This window comes from Hippocampus bargibanti, linkage group LG08 (genome assembly GCF_051943395.1).
Source record: "Hippocampus bargibanti isolate YZ-2025 linkage group LG08, ASM5194339v1, whole genome shotgun sequence".
Lineage (NCBI taxonomy): Eukaryota > Metazoa > Chordata > Actinopteri > Syngnathiformes > Syngnathidae > Hippocampus > Hippocampus bargibanti.
The window spans coordinates 7,293,100-7,311,935 of record NC_142741.1 but is presented as its reverse complement, the minus strand read 5'-3'; the positions used below and the strand labels follow the sequence as shown (position 1 = coordinate 7,311,935).

Genomic DNA, 18,836 nt, shown 5'->3' with positions numbered 1-18,836 from the left:
TCATTGTGGTGCACAATGCAACGTTTGCATTGCTTCCTACGAGCCACTAAGCCCCTTTCATAAGTCTCACGTACACTTTACAGTCACGGTTTAATGTAAATTTACGTTTTGTAGCGTCACATATGTTGTTAGCTTCTTTTGAATCTTTCTTCTGGCCTGAGGTTCTGTGCATCTATTTTGGAAAATTATATGCAATTGCACGACTTTATAACGCTTGCGAAAGTCCGGAAGAAAGAAGCAGGCTTCTGATTGGCTGCCGTGCCGAGTATGCAAATTTCACTGCAGGTAGCCTATGACTGTGTGCTCGGCGACGGTACACGTGTATTGTTTGTGCATGAAGGCGAGGGCGTCAGTGAGGAGTTTGTTGAGCGCGCGGTCAGGACAAACAGTCTATGATTTGGCGGAATTTAACACAAGTAGGTATTATTGAGCTTGAATATTTCGTTGTGGAATAATATGTTTTGAATGTTGAAAGTGATTCAATTTTTCAATAAATGTTGATTTCTTTAACTTTGCCCCTTTAATGTAAACTTAATAAAAACAGACGCAATCTTGATGAATCACGGTGCATATGTTATTTTAATCTACAGTAAAGTCTCGTTATATCGATATCGGATATATCGATAGTCCCGGTTATATCGATACTATTTCTATGCACGCACGGAGAAAATTACATGCAAACAGGGTCGGATATATCGATAGTCCCGGTTATATCGATATTTTTTCACATTCGATATAACGAGAAAGCACAGTATGTCAACGCCATAAATTTATTAACTGATCAGGTTCACATTTGAAAGACTGTGCTTATGAGGTTTGTGCACACTACATTTAAAGGACAACCGGCACCATTTTTTTGTGTTTCCCACTGACATCAGAAAAACGTTTTATAGCATCTAAAATACCCAAAACAGGCAGGCTGATATTTTTAGTTAAATGAAAAACACCAATAAAAATGACTTCAAAATGAATCCGGAAATGGCCAGTTTCAGAAGGTCCCACCCCCTTGTTCGTGACGTCACGCCAAGACGTCTTGCCTTGCTCGAGAATCAAAACAATGGCTTCAGATTCGGAGAAGATGTTTTCTTGTTCCTCATCCAGTTATGAATATGATTCAAATAGTTCTGAAGAGGAAAGCATAAATGTTTGCAATTGATTCAAGGAGTCCTCCCATATCAATTCGAGCCGTCAATGACAGCAATGTAGCACCCAGAAAATGCAGAAGATTGCGCCCAAGCTCCGTTAGAAATGGGCTGATTTGTCAGCTGGGAATTTGTGTCAGCGAATATCAAATAGTTGTCTTGGTGCAACACACAACGATTCACCATGGCGTTATTTATGTGTTTTCCTTCTAATTTCGCCATCAACACGGATCAACGCGAAGTTTTCAGACCAAACAAAGTACCCAAAATGCATTGTGTGTCGCTTTCTCGGTCAGGGGCGGTCCAAACGTGACGTCACATGGGGATCGTCATCAACTCGAAAACAAGACTTTGTGAATATTCAGCGCAAGTCTTAGAACGTAAACTATAGCTATATGCTGTGGAATCTTTGTAAAATACGCTCAGTCAAAGTCATTTGAAGTGATTTTATAAATTATGGACATAACTTGTACGAAGGCGTCGGTTGTCCTTTAATGCTTTAGGTTTAGTATTTCCGGCCCAAACACTCCCTCCAAATGCTCCTGGCCCGGCCCCTCTGTCAAATTTTAGAACCCAATGCAGCCCGCGAGTCAAAAAGTTTGCCCACCCCTGATCTATCTACTAGCTAGCTATATGTTAGCTATTGTTGGAGGAGAGTGGCCTCTCTCCTCCGCGTGTTCGTTAATATCGAATGATGAGTATTTTGGTTATCCAAATAAAAGCTGGAGTCGATGAACAGCACCTTCGAAGGGTTTATTTACAGAAAATTCTGGACACGCATGATTTACAGACAATGGCTGCATGATCACGAGTGTCTTCACATCATGGACACACAGCATATTTATTTAATCAGAAGGGCGGTATCAAGACACCGAGGCGGCATTCTTCCAAAACAATTCCTAACTTTTATCAATCTGTGTTAACAGATGGCTCCAAGAATAAACATGGTTCACTCTGCGTATCAGAAGGTTATACAGGCTAAGTAAATATGGTGGAAGACACATCATGACATTATTAAAGATGCACATCATGACATTATTGTCATTACATATTGAGAAAAGCAAAATACCATGGCGGAGGCTTAACTAAACATATTATTATTATTATTATTATTATTATTATTATTATTATTATTATTATTATTATTATTATTATTATATTAGCATTATACATATTTGACAATAAAGCTGACATTGACTTTTTTGACTTTGATAATTTGAAATAATCGCTGGCTAACTAGCTATGAGCTATCTATTAGCTATCTAGCTAGCTGGCTAGCTATCTATTAGTTATCTATTATCTAACTTTCTGGGTTTCTATTTATTTGAGTTACTTTCGGGTTGAGTGAATGCTGGCGCATGTGGCTGCTGCCGCTCACCCACAGAAAAACTTATTCTGTGACTGTAAAGTGACCTTGAGAGTTTTGAAAGGCGCTTTATTATTCATATACCCGCATGTAGAATGAAAACATTGGGCAGTAGCGCTGTTAGCTGTGTGTGCTGCCTTCTGGAGGCTCAATTAGGAACAGCAAATTGAAATATGACCAATGAATGAGCCCCCAATTTTCAAAAATGGCGGTTTTTTTATTTTTTTCTAAAATGGCGACAATTAACTCCCTGCCAGACAATGTGCAAACATGTGCCCACTCCAGTGCCAGGGTTTTTGTCATTTTCAGACCAAGGCAGAAGCGCTTGCAAAAGAATTGGGCCATGACGACTTTAAATGCTCCAATGGCTGGTTAAATCGCTTCAAAGAACGGAAGGATCTGAAGATGTAAGCGTTGCAGTTTCCCTGTTGCAGTGTTATGTACATGTCCACTGTACTGTATATGAATGCAATCGTTTATTGTTTTGTCTGCTGAAGCGTGATGATTTTGAAAATTACTGTACATTCCATACTGTATTAAAGATCCCCCAGTCATGTAACCGGCTTCCGTATTTTGACCTGTCATACGCGAGCACAATAAAAAAATTCGGAGCAGAGCTCACATCTTTTATTACTGCTGCAATAGCATCTGAAACATACTGTAATGCCCCTCAGCATGGGAAATGATGCTGCTATAGCGGGTCGGTCTTTTTAATCACAAAATGTAGCAGTTATCACATACAGATACAAACAGGAACTGTTGTTACGCCACAGCTCAGTCATTCTATTCAGGCACTCTCTCGAACCCCGTTGTCGGTTCCTCCCAAGACCCAGTCACATGACCAGCTTCCGTGTTTTGACCTGTCTTACCAAGCACAATAAAAAAAACGTAGCAGAGCTTATATACAGTACTTTAAACCATGGGGAATCCGAACAACGTACAAGGCAATCGTGACTGTGGAGGACAATCCAACAAGCAAATCCTTAATCGCGAAAGAGTTCGACGTTTTGTTTTCCATTCATGTATTTAATTGTGTTGTATTCAGATATCTATATTGTTTGCAATAATCACTGTTTTTTTATATGTTTGTACATGCTGGCGTTCGCAGTTTCGTGTGTATAGAACAATGTGAGGATTTTGCATTGGTTGCATTTTTGAAAGGAAATAGTCATTAAAAAAGTGTAAAGACGTTTTTATTTTATGCATGTTTATTTGCAAGTTTATTTTTCACTTCACTACTGTACAAAAAGCATGCTTGATACGGAATCCATGAACCAAATGATAAAATTACATGCCATATCAACGATCACCCATTTACGTATTGCCCAACCCCCCCTTTTGATGCAGTTCGGCGCAGGACGGATATATCGATAGTACGGGTATATTGAAATTTTTTCTGACTCCCGAGAATATCCACATAACGAGACTTTACAGTACATTGATTTATATAGTGCTTTAACATCAGCTAAAGCTGTAACAAAGCGCTAACATGGACAAAAGGCAAATGCTGTCCCTCGTGGAAGGGAAAAAAACTGCTTTATCGGCAGCCAAGAATGAAAACTCAAAACCCGAACAAATTCGGGAATGGCGGACTTGTTTTTTAGGTGACCAAAAGTAACGAATGAACTAAACCAAACTCTCTGTTTGCTTTCAGGGTGTTTTTTTTCCATCGGAACTGTGACGGCGCGCCCGATGTTTTGTGAAGCGTTTGGCTGATTATGAGCAGGTAGGCACAAAATTGCATTTTTTCGTCTTATTCCAATGAAATATTTTGGGCTTGATCAGATATTTTTTAAATGTACTTTGCATAGCAACAATCCACACGTGGCCCAACTGCAATTTCCATCGTGATTGCAACTCCAAAGATTGGCCGGGGGGGTAGGTGGGCGAGATCCATAACGACACCTATGTTGCACAAGTCCTCCGATTCATCTTGTCATAAAGAGCTCAGGTGCAGATCAAGTCGGCCGTTGGTGCAAGCTGTCATGTTTAGTCGGCTTTGCAATTTCTTCTCCCTCCTCGGACTTTAAAGGTCCTCCAACGCTAACGTGTTGTTTAGCAAAGAGAATTGCTGTGACAATCCTGGTGGAAATACTGGGAACCCCCAGTCCGCCCCCACACCCCCCCATGTAGTTTATTTGTTTATGGCTGCATAGCGAGTCCATACACAAACTTTTCTCACCCCGTAAATGCAACTTTACAAGACTTCTTGGCGCGCATAAGCGTTTGCCGTTGACGGATGACAGATTCATGTTAAAGCGTCTGCACGAACGCTGCGGGAATTGAAAATCTGACGTAGAGCGGCATTGGATTGGATTGGATTGGATATGCCTTTATTAGTCTCACAGTGGAGAAATTTACATTTCACAGCAGCAAAGTGATGAAAGGAATGAAAGTAGAAAAACAAAATACATGAGCTGCTGGAAAGGCAGCCACTCTCGCGGCACCGTCTTGAAGTTAAAAGAACAAAAAAAAAACTAAATAACAAATAATATGACAGCATAGAGACAATATGACAAAACAAAGACACAGAGAGAGATTCATTCTTCAGGACTTGCTGTACCCTCTTTGTGATCACATGAAGCAGTTCTAGATGAAAGAGGAGAGGATCAAAGCGTCTTTCCACCAGTGGATCAGGGACATCATGGTGGAATGTGCACGTCGACTACAAGCTAAATGTTGAAAGCAAACACGCAGCTGTAGCATCCATTGACAAAAATTCTTTTCTGAAAACTGAATTCTTGGGTTAGCGCTTTGTTACAGCTTCAGCGCTATATAAATCAATATGTATTGTATTGTATTTTGTACATATGCTCCCATTTCAAGATCATATAACTCCAGACCCATATAGTTTAGGAATTAACTTTTTTTCTGATCAAAGAAGAGAGTGTAAGGTTTCTTACGCTGCATTGAATGTTTATGTAGTCCTAAAAGTCAATATTCTGTGGGTCCTGCAATTGGAATGACAATGACAAAAAGCCACTGGAGTGGACATTTTTTTCCACATGGTCTGCCAGTGAATGCAAATAAGTAAATAAGGAAATACATAATTAAATAAATAAATAAAGGCCACTATACATTTCATTGTCATCTTTAAAAACAATTCAAATCACTTATAGAGTGTGAGTTTGTGAAAATAAAAAAATATCAAGAAATAAACAATAAACAAACAAATAAACAAACAATTAAGTAAATAAATAAAATCCACTATACATTTCATCTTTTAAAAAATTAATCACTTATAGAGTGGTATTTTCTGATCTAAAAAATAAAAACAACAAATAAACAATAAACAAGCAAATAAATAAACAAACAAGTAAGTAAATAAATAAATGAGTACGTAAATAAATAAACCCCACTATACATTTCATTGTCATCTTTTAACAAATCTAATCACTGAGTGCTATTTTCTAATCTAAAAATACAAAATAATAATCTACAAATAAACAACAAAGTAAATAAACAAATACACAAATAAGTAAATACATAATTAAATAAGTAAATAAATCCCACTATACATTTGATTATTTTTGTAAAAAATCACTCAGAGTGCTATTTTCTGATCTAAAAACTAATCAACAAATAATAAACAATTAAATACAAATAAATAAACAATTACACAAATAAACAAACAAACAAGTAACTAAATAAGGAAATAAGTACATAAATAAATGCATCAATAAATGAATTAATAAATAAATACCACTATACATTTCATTTTCATCTTAAAAAATAGCACTCTAATAGCACTCTTATATAATGCTATTTTCTGATCTAAAAAAGCTAACATTCATTTTGTGTTGTAAATTACCACAAAACCCATCTTTTTTTTTTGTCTATCTACTTAAACATCATTTCGTCCTATCGTCATTCCGTTTTGAAAGCTTTCGAGGCTGTCCCATATTTTAGTCATGTTTAACCCCATGAGAATAAGCGCTTCACAAAATGGAACGGATGGATTAACAGACCTCGCCTATACTTTATGGATGTACGAGTAGCTGCTTCTGCACTGCCGTGTTCTCTAGGGGTGGAGGTGAGGGCGGGGGGGGGGGGGGGGGGGGGGCTTCCATCTTGTTAGATTCCAGACTTGTCCAAACAGACTTGCACTCACTTGTCTTCCATTATTGCCCTTCAAACAACAACAATAAAATAAATAACAGAGGTCCTCTTTAATCTGACGGATTATGTTTCAACACAATCTTCAGATGTGTCACTCATCACTTGTCACTTATTTATTTATTTATTTCAGTTACTCCAATTGCCTCAAGAACGCGCTTCATTGTTTCTCCATGTGTCACAAGCGATATCACACACACGCCTCAGTGGACTCGAAAAAGCGCTTGAACCGACGAGCCAATTAGCATCGCATGGTGGAATTTTCAATACACAGTGTATGAACTACATTTTACCAGACCAACGTCACAATTGCCCAAGGCATTTTTTTGCAGGTTTTGGAAAAGGAAGAGGGGAAAAACATGGGAAAATTCCAAATGCAAAATATTTAGGGAGCATCATCCTCTATTTCTCTTAGACGAGTCGCTTTGGAGATGTACGTCATACAAAGTCAAAATCAGCTTTATTGTCAAATATGCTATAATGAATGAGATACAGCACGGATGAAATTACTGTCCTCTCTGACCCAGCGTGCAAGGCACTTATAATGGCTTTAACAAACATAATAAACACAAAAAATGCCAATTTGCCGGGAGAGACAGGGGAGCCGCTGCGTGTTCACGCGCCGCCATCTTGGGGAAAACTTGCTGTACTCTCTTTGTGATGACATGAAGCAGTTCTAGATGAAAGAGGAGAGGGTCAAAGCATCCTTTTCAGCAGTGGATCAGGGATGCAATGGTGGAGCAAACTGAGGTCTCATGGAATTTGCAAATGAATGATTGAATGAATGAATGAATGTACGAAGAATGAATAAATGCATAAACAAACTAGTAAATCGAAAAACTAGTAAATAAATATACAAATCAATAAATATACAAGTCAATAAATATACAAGTAAATAAAGAAATACATAAATGCATACCTAAGTAAACACGTAAATACACAAATACATACATAAGTGAATATGTAAATGTTTAAATATGTAAATATGCAAGTAAATAAATTAATGAATAAATACAAATAAATAATAAATAAATAAATACATAATAGAAATAAATATGTAAACACAATTACATAAATACATACTCAAATTAATATGTAAAAGCATACATAAGTAAATGTGTAAATACATAAATATGTAAATAGGTGCATATGTAAATATGTGAGTAAATGAATAAAAACATGAATAAATAAACAAGCAAATAAATAAATACATACACAAATAAATACATACATTCGTAAATACATACATAATTAAATATGTATATCAGCAAGTCAATATATAAATATGTAAGTAAATAAATGAATGAATAAGTAAATTAATAAATAAAAATACACGAATAAATGAATAATTGAATGAATAAATGGATGAATGCACGAATAAATAACTACATAACTACACAAATACATAAATACATAACATATCACCCCTAAATCCAAAATGACCGGCAGCATGAAGCGAGACCAGACATGGGCAAACTACGGCCCGCGGGCCACATACGGCCCGTTAGGCTTTTTAATCCGGCCCGCCGAACCTGCCCAAATTATAGTAAAAACAGTGTCTGAAACTCATGACAAAAAGTTAGCGGACAACAGGGCAGATAACTGAAAAGTTGCCTGCCCCATTTTTCACAACTTGAAGCACAAAGACAAAACTAACCACATTAAAAAACATTGTCACAAAGTATAAAGTTTTGTTTTAAATCAAGAATGTACCTACTACAAATGCTACCTTGCTTAATTTATGGTAAATGTGCATGGCTGGATTTTGCTGTAGTAGTCGATTGTCATTGTGGTGCACAATGCAACGCTTGCATTGCTTCCTTGAGCCATGAAGTCTCACGTACACTTTACAGTCACGGTTTAATGTAAATTTACGTTTTGTAGTGTCACATATGAATCAGAATCATCTTTATTGCCAAGTATGTAGGACACACAAGGAATTTGTTTCCGGTAGAACACGCTGCACTAGTATCGTTGTCAAAAAAACTGCTAAGTGGCACTATACAGTTCCATTTTGGCTACTGTTGAAAAAATGTTGTTAGCTTCTTTTGAATCTTTCTTCTGGGCTGAGGTTCTGTGCATGTATTTTGGAAAATGATATGCAATTGCACAACTTTATAACGCTCGCGAAAGTCCGGAAGAAAGCAGCAGGCTTCTGATTGGCTGCCGTGCCGAGTATGCGAATTTCACTGCAGGTAGCCTATGACTGTGTGCTCGGCGACGGTACACGTGTATTGTTTGCGCGTGAAGGCGAGGGCGTCAGTGAGGAGTTTGTTGAGCGGGCAGGACAAACCATCTATGATTTGGCGGAATTTAACACAAGTAGGTATTATTGAGCTTGAATATTTCGTTGTGGAATAATATGTTTTGAATGTTGAAAGTGATTCCATTTTTCAATAAATGTTGATTTCTTTGACTTTGCCCCTTCAATGAAAACCTATTAAAAACAGACGCAATCTTGATGAATCACAGTGCATATGTTATTTTAATCTATTTCCATTTCCTCCTCCAAGTATCTGCGAAATAGTATGTAAACGCCATATTCCTTGAGACAAATTTATTAACTGATCAGGGATATTTTTCACATTTGAAAGACAGTTAATAAATTGGGTTCTTACTGTGCTATGAGGTTTGTCCACACTACATTTCAAGGACAACCGGCACCATTTTTTGTGTTTCCCACTGACATCAGAAAAACGTTTTATAGCATCGAAAATACCCAAAACAGGCAGGCTGATATTTTTAGTTAAATGAAAAACACCAATAAAAATGACTTCAAAATGAATCCGGAAATGGCCAGTTTCAGAAGGTCCCACCCCCTTGTTCGTGACGTCACGCCAAGACGTCTTGCCTTGCTCGAGAATCAAAACAATGGCTTCAGATTCGGAGAAGATGCTTTCTTGTTACTCATCCAGTTATGAATATGATTCAAATAGTTCTGAAGAGGAAAGCATAAATGTTTGCAATTGATTCAAGGAGTCCTCCCATATCAATTCGAGCCGTCAATGACAGCAATGTAGCACCCAGAAAATGCAGAAGATTGCGCCCAAGCTCAGTTTGAAATGGGCTGATTTGTCAGCTGGGAATTTGTGTCAGCGAATATCAAATAGTTGTCTTGGTGCAACACACAATGATTCACCATGGCGTTATTTATGTGTTTTCCTTCTAATTTCGCCATCAACACGGATCAACACGAAGTTTTCAGACCAAACAAAGTACCCAAAATGCATTGTGTGTCGCTTTCTCGGTCAGGGGCGGTCCAAACGTGATGTCACATGGGGATCGTCATCAACTCGAAAACAAGACTTTGTGAATATTCAGCGCAAGTCTTAGAACGTAAACTATAGCTATATGCTGTGGAATCTTTGTAAAATACGCTCAGTCAAAGTCATTTGAAGTGATTTTATAAATTATGGACATAACTTGTCCGGAGGCGTCGGTTGTCCTTTAATGCTTTAGGTTTAGTATTTCCGGCCCAAACACTCCCTCCAAATGCTCCTGGCCCGGCCCCTCTGTCAAATTTTAGAACCCAATGCGGCCCGCGAGTCAAAAAGTTTGCCCACCCCTGAGCTAGACCAAGTATTTTTTTTGGGTGGGGGAGGGGGGGTCATATACCCAATTTTGTTTGCGTCTGGCTTCAAAAGAAGGCTTGTCCAAAATTTTGCGGGGGGGGGGGTTGAGGACCGCATATGAATATGAAAGGATGACAGGGCCACTTTTAAATTCCTCAACTTTTACATACAGTATGCAGGAGAGTCATCAGCCTTCTTTACTGTATTATGTCTAGGAAAATAGTAGTTGTTTTTTGTGGGGGCTTTGCTTTGAAAACCAGTTTGCAGTGAGCGAGCCAAAAGGCCCGACGGAATTTGTGAAAGTCTCGAGAGGCGCAACTCGCGATGGAAGCGCTGGCGCAGGCGCAGGCGCGTGAACTCTGGCTAACTTTTCTCTTTTCGTCGTCACACTAATCCATCCATGCAGCCTCTTTTCTCAATGGCGCCCGCCTCTCCCATTCACTTGAAAATCGTGTGCGAAACACTTGACGATAATCTTCTCCCGGCAGCCCCGCGACTCCAATATCACGCTGCAAATGATCCACAAACACGCACTTAGGCTGAGTGAACAAGGAGAGGGGGGTTCGCTGCTTTTGTGAATGACGATCTGAGGCAGAATGCTTAAAGTGCATCTTCTGTGTCTCTGTGAGGTCAATAACCCGGCGAGGATTAGCCCGAAGAACACGGACTGAACTGAGGCGGGGGGATACGAGAGGAAAGGGGCCCTTTAGCTCAGGAAATACCGGTCGGTGTGCCATTGTTTGCCGTCGGGAAACGACTCCATATCGCAGCGGGGCAAAATATCCTTGGGCGTAAATCCCTCATGCAATTTAAATAATTCTCCTAATTGTGAATGTCTAATTTTGATTGTCTTATTTTTTTTTCTGCCGTTGCTTGGATGTTTTTTTCCACTGCTCCCCCTCTTCATCTCTTCTGACAGTGCACATCTATTTTTGTCGATGCGTTTGTACATTATTCATGAGCAGGCAGTGCCGATGGGGCACCCCATGGGTGACCGACACGCGCAGGTTACAATCTAACCTCTCTTCTTGCTCCCATAGCACCCGAAAAATGGACTCTGTAGCACTTTGTATTTATATAATAATAATAATTATTATTATTTTTAATAATAATAATAATAATAATAATAATAATAATAATAATAATAATAATAATAATAATAATAATGGCAACAGCAACAATAGCAGCAGCAACAACTATAGCAGCAACAACAGCAACAACAATAGCAACTATAGCAGCAACAATAGCAACAACGGCAACACCAATAACAACAGAAATCACAATAGCAGTAATAGCAGGAACAATATCAACTATAGCAGGAATAGCAACTATAGCAGCAACAATATCAACTATAGCAGCAATAGCAACTATAGCAGCAACATCAGCAACAATAACAACAATAGCAACAATAACATCAATAACAATAGCAACAATAGCAGCAACAGCAGCAACAATAGCAACTATAGAAACAATAGCAACTATAGAAACAATAGCAACTACAGCAACTATAGCAGCAACAATAGCAACAATGGCAACAACAATGACAACAACAATAGCAGCAACAGCAGGAACAATAGCAACTATAGCAACAATAACAGCAATAGCAACTATAGCAGCAACAGCACCAACAATTGCAACAACAATAGCAGCAACAGCAGCAACAACAATAACAGCAGCAACAACAATAACAACAGAAACAACAATAACAACAATAGCAACAGCAGTACCAACAATAACAACAGCAAGAACAATAACAATAGCAACATTCGCAACAGCAGCAACAACAATAGCAGCAACCGCAGCAATAACAATAACATCAGCAACAACAATAGCAGCAACAGAAGCAACAGCACCAACAATAACAACAATAACAACAGAAACAACAGCAACAACAATAGCAACAATAACAGCAACAACAGCAACAATAGGAGTTATCGGAACTTGAAATGGGGGCAGATGTAAAAAATACAATATAATACATGCAGTACATATTGATTTCCTAAGTTATATGGGTCTGGAGTTGTCTTTACAAAATACAATACAATACAATACAATACATATTGATTCCTATGTTCTATGGGTATGGAGTTATATAAGCTTGAAATGGGGGCAGATGTACAAAATGCAATACAGTACATATTGAATTATATAGCGCTTTAGTGATAGCTGAAGCTGAATCAAAGCACTAACATGGACAAAAGTAGAATGCTGCCCCCTTGTACAAGGGGAAAACATTGCTAGAAGTCTGACCAGCGCTCTATCGGTACCCTCCGTGAGAAAAACTCCCATAATAAATTCAGGAATGGCAGTGAATGAATGAAACAGTCCTCCCAATGAATGAATGACTCTGTGTCTTTGTGTTGTAATATTGTCTTTGTGTTGTCATATTATTTGTTTTTTTTTTGAATGACTCTGTGTCTTTGTGTTGTAATATTGTCTTTGTGTTGTCATATTATTTGTTTTTTTTTGTTCTTTTGACTTCAAGACGGCGCCGCGAGAGTGGCTGCCTTTCCAGCAGCTCGTGTATTTTGTTTTTCTACTTTCATTCCTTTTATCACTTTGCTGCTGTGAAATGTAAATTTCCCCACTGCGAGACTAATAAAGGCAAATCCAATCCAATCCCAAAAGAATCTGCCAAAAATCGGAACGATGTCTTTTCAATTTTGAACTTGCTTTCAAATTGATTTACTATATCAATGGCCCAAAAACGGTTATCGCCACTAGCCTAGCGGCGGTCCCGGACAGGCGCGAAATGTTTGACTCTGCGTTATGGCGGTCGCGTTGTGGCTGAAAGAGCGCTTGCGATTTCTCCATCGCCGTTGTACAAATCATCGGACCATCTGCCTGTGGCAGCAGAGGCCAAGACCGACCACTTAGCGCTTGGCAGGTTAAACAACGTGCCATGATTCAAACTTGCGTGAACAGGAAACCGTCGTTGTTCCTGGTGAGCACCAAGGTTAACGCGCCAATTCCCCCACCCCAACCCTTCGGAATGCAAATCGGATGGAGCTCATTTTCGTTGTTGTTTATGGCTGGTTACCGGTGCGGGAAGAGCCAGGGCTAAGCCCTTCGGGTTATAAAGGATGTCGGCTAATTGAGCGCAACTGGTCTTTTGTGTAAAACGTTAAACCGTAACACATTTCGCTTTCTGACCGTTGAGGTTGTCACATTCGCTGCCGTCAACGGGATGTCTTCACGGGTAGACGTGGGAGTGGACCCAAACTGAGCACCCCCCACCCCACACCCCCTCCCTGTACACTGTACTGTTGTATCGCTTTTAGCTGACATCAGCACAGCTTTTGAGTAGAAGATATAGATTGGGCAGTGAATCCCGGTCATGAATCCGTGTCAAATGCCATCATGTCGGAAGTTGGAAAGGTTTTGAAAGATAGGTAGCTAGCTACCTACCTATCTATCTAGCTAGCTAGCTAGCTGTCTGTTTGTTTATTTAGTTATTTATGTATGGATTTATTTCTGTTTATCTATTTAGTTATTTATGTAGCTATTTATTTGTGTGTATTTACCTATATATACATATATGTATGTTTGTTTATTTATTTGTTTATCTATCTATGTATTTATTATCTATTATTTTATTTATCTTTGTTTGTTTCTATGCTTACGTACATATTTATGTATTAATTATTTAATTACATAATTTTATTAGTCGTTATTGGAATCTCAAGCAATTATCCTGTGGTATAATTTGCTTATTTTTAAAAAATGTCATTTTATTTATTTATTTATTTTTTTATTCTTATAATTATTCTTATTATTTTTTTTGTACGCTGGCCCTTTGATCAATGCGTCCGCCTCCGTCGCCCAAGGTGACTAAAGTGACTCAGGATGTATGTGATGGGAGCAGTGAAACATCGGTGACCTCCTAATGTAGCCGCTCTGTTTCCTTCCCTAATGAGCTCTTGTGACTCATAATCTATACGCTGCACTCAAGCCGCGGGGTTAATCAAGGCGCAACGTCAATGCTGCTTTTCCGCATGTCCAGCTGTGCAAATGGCTCGGAAATCAACTCGCTTCGACAAATAGGCCTGATTTGGATTTATTTGTTTATTTATTTTTTGTAATTTAATTATTATTATTTTTTTGTTTAATTTTAATTTTATTTTAATTTCTTCCCCCTCCCACACACACGATTAATATTAGCATTGTGTGTTCTTACTGCTCTTCCAATATGTGGTCCCTTTTATAATAAACACTCGAACAATGACATTGTCGAATCGTGAGGAATGTCGTCTGGCTGTAACACTCTCTGGTCACTACGGTAACCTTGAAATCCTGAATCAGTGGGAGCTCCGAGCTTTTTTTTTTTCCGCAACCGGGCGACCCCATCTCGCGGTCATGACGCCCGAAGTGTGCACTTTATGTCCAGTCTATTTCAGAACACATTTTTTTTACAGCTCGTTTTAGCGTTAACCTATCACATCACCGAGAAGTGCGCCTCAACGTGCGTTAAGTCGTTGTAAATTGAATTTCCTATTCCGAAATAAATAAAACTAAATGAAATTGAGTTATTTATCGCAAATTTCAGATTCCAAAATAAATAAATCTGAATTAATATATGTTATTTAATTGAAAATTTCAGATTCCAAAATAAATAAAACAGAATGAATGTTATTTAATCACAAATTTCATATTCCGAAATAAATCAAATGGAATTAATTAGTTATTTAATTGCAAATTTCAGATTCTGAAATCAATAAAACAAAATTAATCTAAATTATTTAATCACACATTTCAGAGAAATAAATCAAATAGAATTTATGTTATTTAATTACAAATTTTAAATTCTGAAATAACTAAAAAGAATTAATCCAAGTTATTTAATCACAAATTTCAGATTCCAAAATAAGTCAAATGGAATTAATATGTTACTTAATTACAAATTTCAAATTCTGAAATAACTATAAGAGAATTAATCCAAGTTATTTAATCACACATTTCAGATTCCGAAATAAACCGAATTGATCTAAATTAGTTATCGCAAATATCAGTTTCCGAAATAAACCAAATTAATCTAAGTTATTAATTAGCAAATTTCAGATTCCGAAATAAATAAAACGGAATTAATCAAAATTATCGCAAATTTCAGATTCTGAAATAAATAAAACATAATTAATCCAAGTTATTTAATCGTAAATTTGAGATTCCTAAATAAATCGAATGAAATTAATATATTATTTAATCGCAAATTTCAGATTCCAAAATAAATGAAACAGAATTAATCTCTTATTTAATTGCAAATTTAAGATTCCAAAATAAATAAAATGGAATTAATCTAAATTATTTAATCAACATTTCAGATTCCGAACTAAATAAAACAGAATTAATCTAAATTATATAATCGCAAATTACAGATTCTGAAATAAATCAAATGGAATTGATATTCATTACTTAATCGCAAATTTCAGATTCTGAAAGAAATAAAATCAAATTATCTAGGTTATGCGCACATTTCAGATTCCAAAATAAATAAAACGGAATTAATCTGAATTATTGATCGCAAATTTCAGATTCTGAAATAAATGGAATTAATATATGTTATGTAATTACAAATTTCACATTCTGAAATAAATAAAAGAATCCAAGTTATTTAATCACAAATTTCAAATTAAAAAAAATAAAACTGAATTAATTTACGAAATTTAATCACAAATTTCAGATTCCGAAATGAACAAATGGAGTGAATGTAAATTATTTAATTGCACATTTCAGATTTCAAAATAAATGAAACAGAGTGAATCCTAGTTATTTAATCGCAAATTAAAAATACTGATATAAATATAATGGAATTAATATTCCTTACTTAATCGCAAATTGCAAATTCCCCCCCAAAAAATAAACAAATAATAATCTCAGTTATTTAATCGCAAATTTCAGATTCCAAAAAAACAATGGAATTAATCTAAGTTATTTAATGGCCTGACAGGTTCATGTAACAACTCGAGTGACTCCAATTTCTTATCTGACTTGACCTTTGACCGGCACAAAGGCATCAGGGAAGCCTATTGTTGAACCCGACTGAATGTCAACACCCGATGTATGCCATTGCCTTCTTTACATCCCGACTCGTGTCACATTCCATTATATTGCTGAGACGTGACGTTGGTAATCATTTATGTCAGCGCTTCGCCCCGGCGGCATCGGACAATTAACCTTTGCTCTCTTTGGTATGACGGTACACCTCTAGGTGTGATTCTATATTTTCCCCCCTCCAAGCGCGAATCTTGTATGATGACAATCGTGACACGCTTTGTTTAAAGAACAACCGACACCATTTTTTCGTTTCCTAACTGACATCAGAAAAACGTTTCATAGCATCTAAAATACCCAAAACACGCAGGCTGATATTTTTAGTCAAATGCAAAACACCATCAAAAATGACTTAAAGCAGGGGTCGGGAACCTATGGCTCGCGAGCCATAAATGGCTCTTTTGATGATTGCATATGGCTTGCTGATAAAACTAAATACATATTCTCGTTTTTTTCCCCGTTCATTTCCTGTTGGGGCTGCAGTTGACGGAAAGCGCAATTTTGATTGGATGACACTGACCTAGGTTGGCCGAAAGCGCCTTTTTGATTGGATGATACTGGCCGTCATGTTGAAACAGGTAAACGCCCCTTTAAATGAGCCCAACGAGTGCACTTCAGCTCGAATGCACCGGAGCATTCGCCTTTGAGGAGAGAAAATGTTCTGATTCTAATTTGCAATGAAACAATTCCAACGATGAAACAGTCGAATGTCAGTGACATTTTAACAATCCCCATGTTAACGTTAGCATCAATATACTTCTGCGAGAAGTATATTGCAGATAGCAAGTGTGGAAGCCTATGAGCCGTGTGCAGGCTACCCCGCAGTAACTTCGCCTATGGAGCCGATCGTTTGGCTGGATATTTACCAATCACAAGGAACGGAATACCATTCATGTTAACGGTTAGTACTATCACAAAGTTAGTTTAAATAATACATTCTGACATTTTCTTGAAAAGTGGCCGCACGTGCGTTTTGCGTGCGTGTTTGCATGTGTGTGTGTGCGCGCGTGTGCCTGTGTTTGTGTGTGTGTGTGTGCACGCGCGCGCACACACACGCCCGTGTGTGACTCTCACTGAAAAACATTTCTAAATATTTTACTTTTATGGCTCTCTTAGTCAAAAAGGTTCCCGACCCCTGACTTAAAGTGTCCCAGAACTACTTCAAAATGACCTCATAAAGTTTCAGTTTCAGAAGGTCCCGCCCCCTTGTTCGTGACGTCACGCCAGGACGTCTTGCCTTCCTCGAGAATCAAAACAATGACTTCAGATTCGGAGAAGATGCTTTCTTGTTATTCATCCTGTTATGAATATGATTCAAATAGTTCTGAAGAAGATAGCGTAAATGTTTGCAATCGATTAAAGAAGTCCTTCCGTCTTGTTTTGAGGCGTCTGGACTCCAATGTAGCGCCCAGAAAATGCACAAGATGGCGCCCAAACTCTGTTGGAAATGGGCTGATTTGTCTGCTGGGAATTTGTGTCAATTAGTATCAAATAGTAGTCTTGGTGCAACACACAACGATTCACCATCGCATTATGTTTTTTTCCTTCTAATTTCGCCATCAACACGGATCAACACGAAGTTTTCAGACTAAACAAAGTGCCCAAAATGCATTGTGTGTCGCTTTCTCGGTCAGGGGCATTCCAGACGTGACGCCACATCAGGCATCGTCATCAACTCGAAAACAAGACTTCCTGAATATTCAGCGCGAGTCTTAAAACGTAAAATATAGCTACATGGCGTGGCATCGATGTAAAATACGCTCAGTAGAAGTCATTTGAAGCGATTCTACAAATTATGGTCACAACTTGTCCGGGGGCATCGGTTGTCCTTTAATGGGGCAGCCGTGTGTGGCGTAGGTTCACGTTAGGGCACCGCCGTCGGAAAACAAGTCAGTTGAAAATCAAGGGCGGCGTCCATCTTGGCTGCCTTTTTTTGGGCCAGAAATTTGTGAATGATGTTTATGTTGTTGTGATTGTTTTTGTGTTAAAACTTCATCGCCACCCCCGCTGCTGCTGCATTTTCTTTCATGCTCCCAGCCAACCTGAAACTGAATCCTGCGTTGCTCTCAGCACAGATTTGGCTGACGTGCTGCTTTTTTCTTTTGCTACGCCGCGTGTGCAGTGTGCACAGCGGTGCTGCTCCAAGCTGTCAACACATGAGGCATAACCCATTTTTGCTTCGTCTGGATTTTTTTTTTCCGGGACGTATTTCAATGGAACTCTGCCTGGACGCGGCAAGTTTTCAGTATGTTGCTTCCATGTCACAATTTGATTTTAACTCATTCACTGCCAGACAATGTTCTAAAACGTGTCCACTCCAGTGCCAGGGTTTTTGTCATTGTCACTTGAATTCCAGGACCCACAGAATATTGAGTTTCAGGACTGTATAAACATTCAATTCAAAAAAGCGTACAAATTATTTTTTAATTATTTTAGATGGTTATATTGTCTCTCTGGAGGTATCCGTACAAAATACAATACAATACATACAGTAGATATTGATTCCTAAATTATATGGGTCTGGAGTTATATGAGCTTGAAATCGGGACAGGTGTACAAAATGCAATACAATACATACAGTACATATTGATT

General features: G+C 38.0%; 1 protein-coding gene across 2 annotated transcripts in view; it reads left to right on the top strand.

The window, feature by feature from the left end:
* The window catches only part of adarb1b (adenosine deaminase RNA specific B1b), a 120,415-nt gene that overhangs the window by 26,155 nt on the left and 75,424 nt on the right, over nucleotides 1-18,836 (top strand). For both annotated transcript variants that reach the window (XM_089002813.1, XM_089002812.1), the window contains one exon: nucleotides 4,163-4,234. The gene's annotated coding sequence lies outside the window, so the exon portion shown is untranslated. The remainder of the gene's footprint in view (nucleotides 1-4,162; nucleotides 4,235-18,836) is intronic.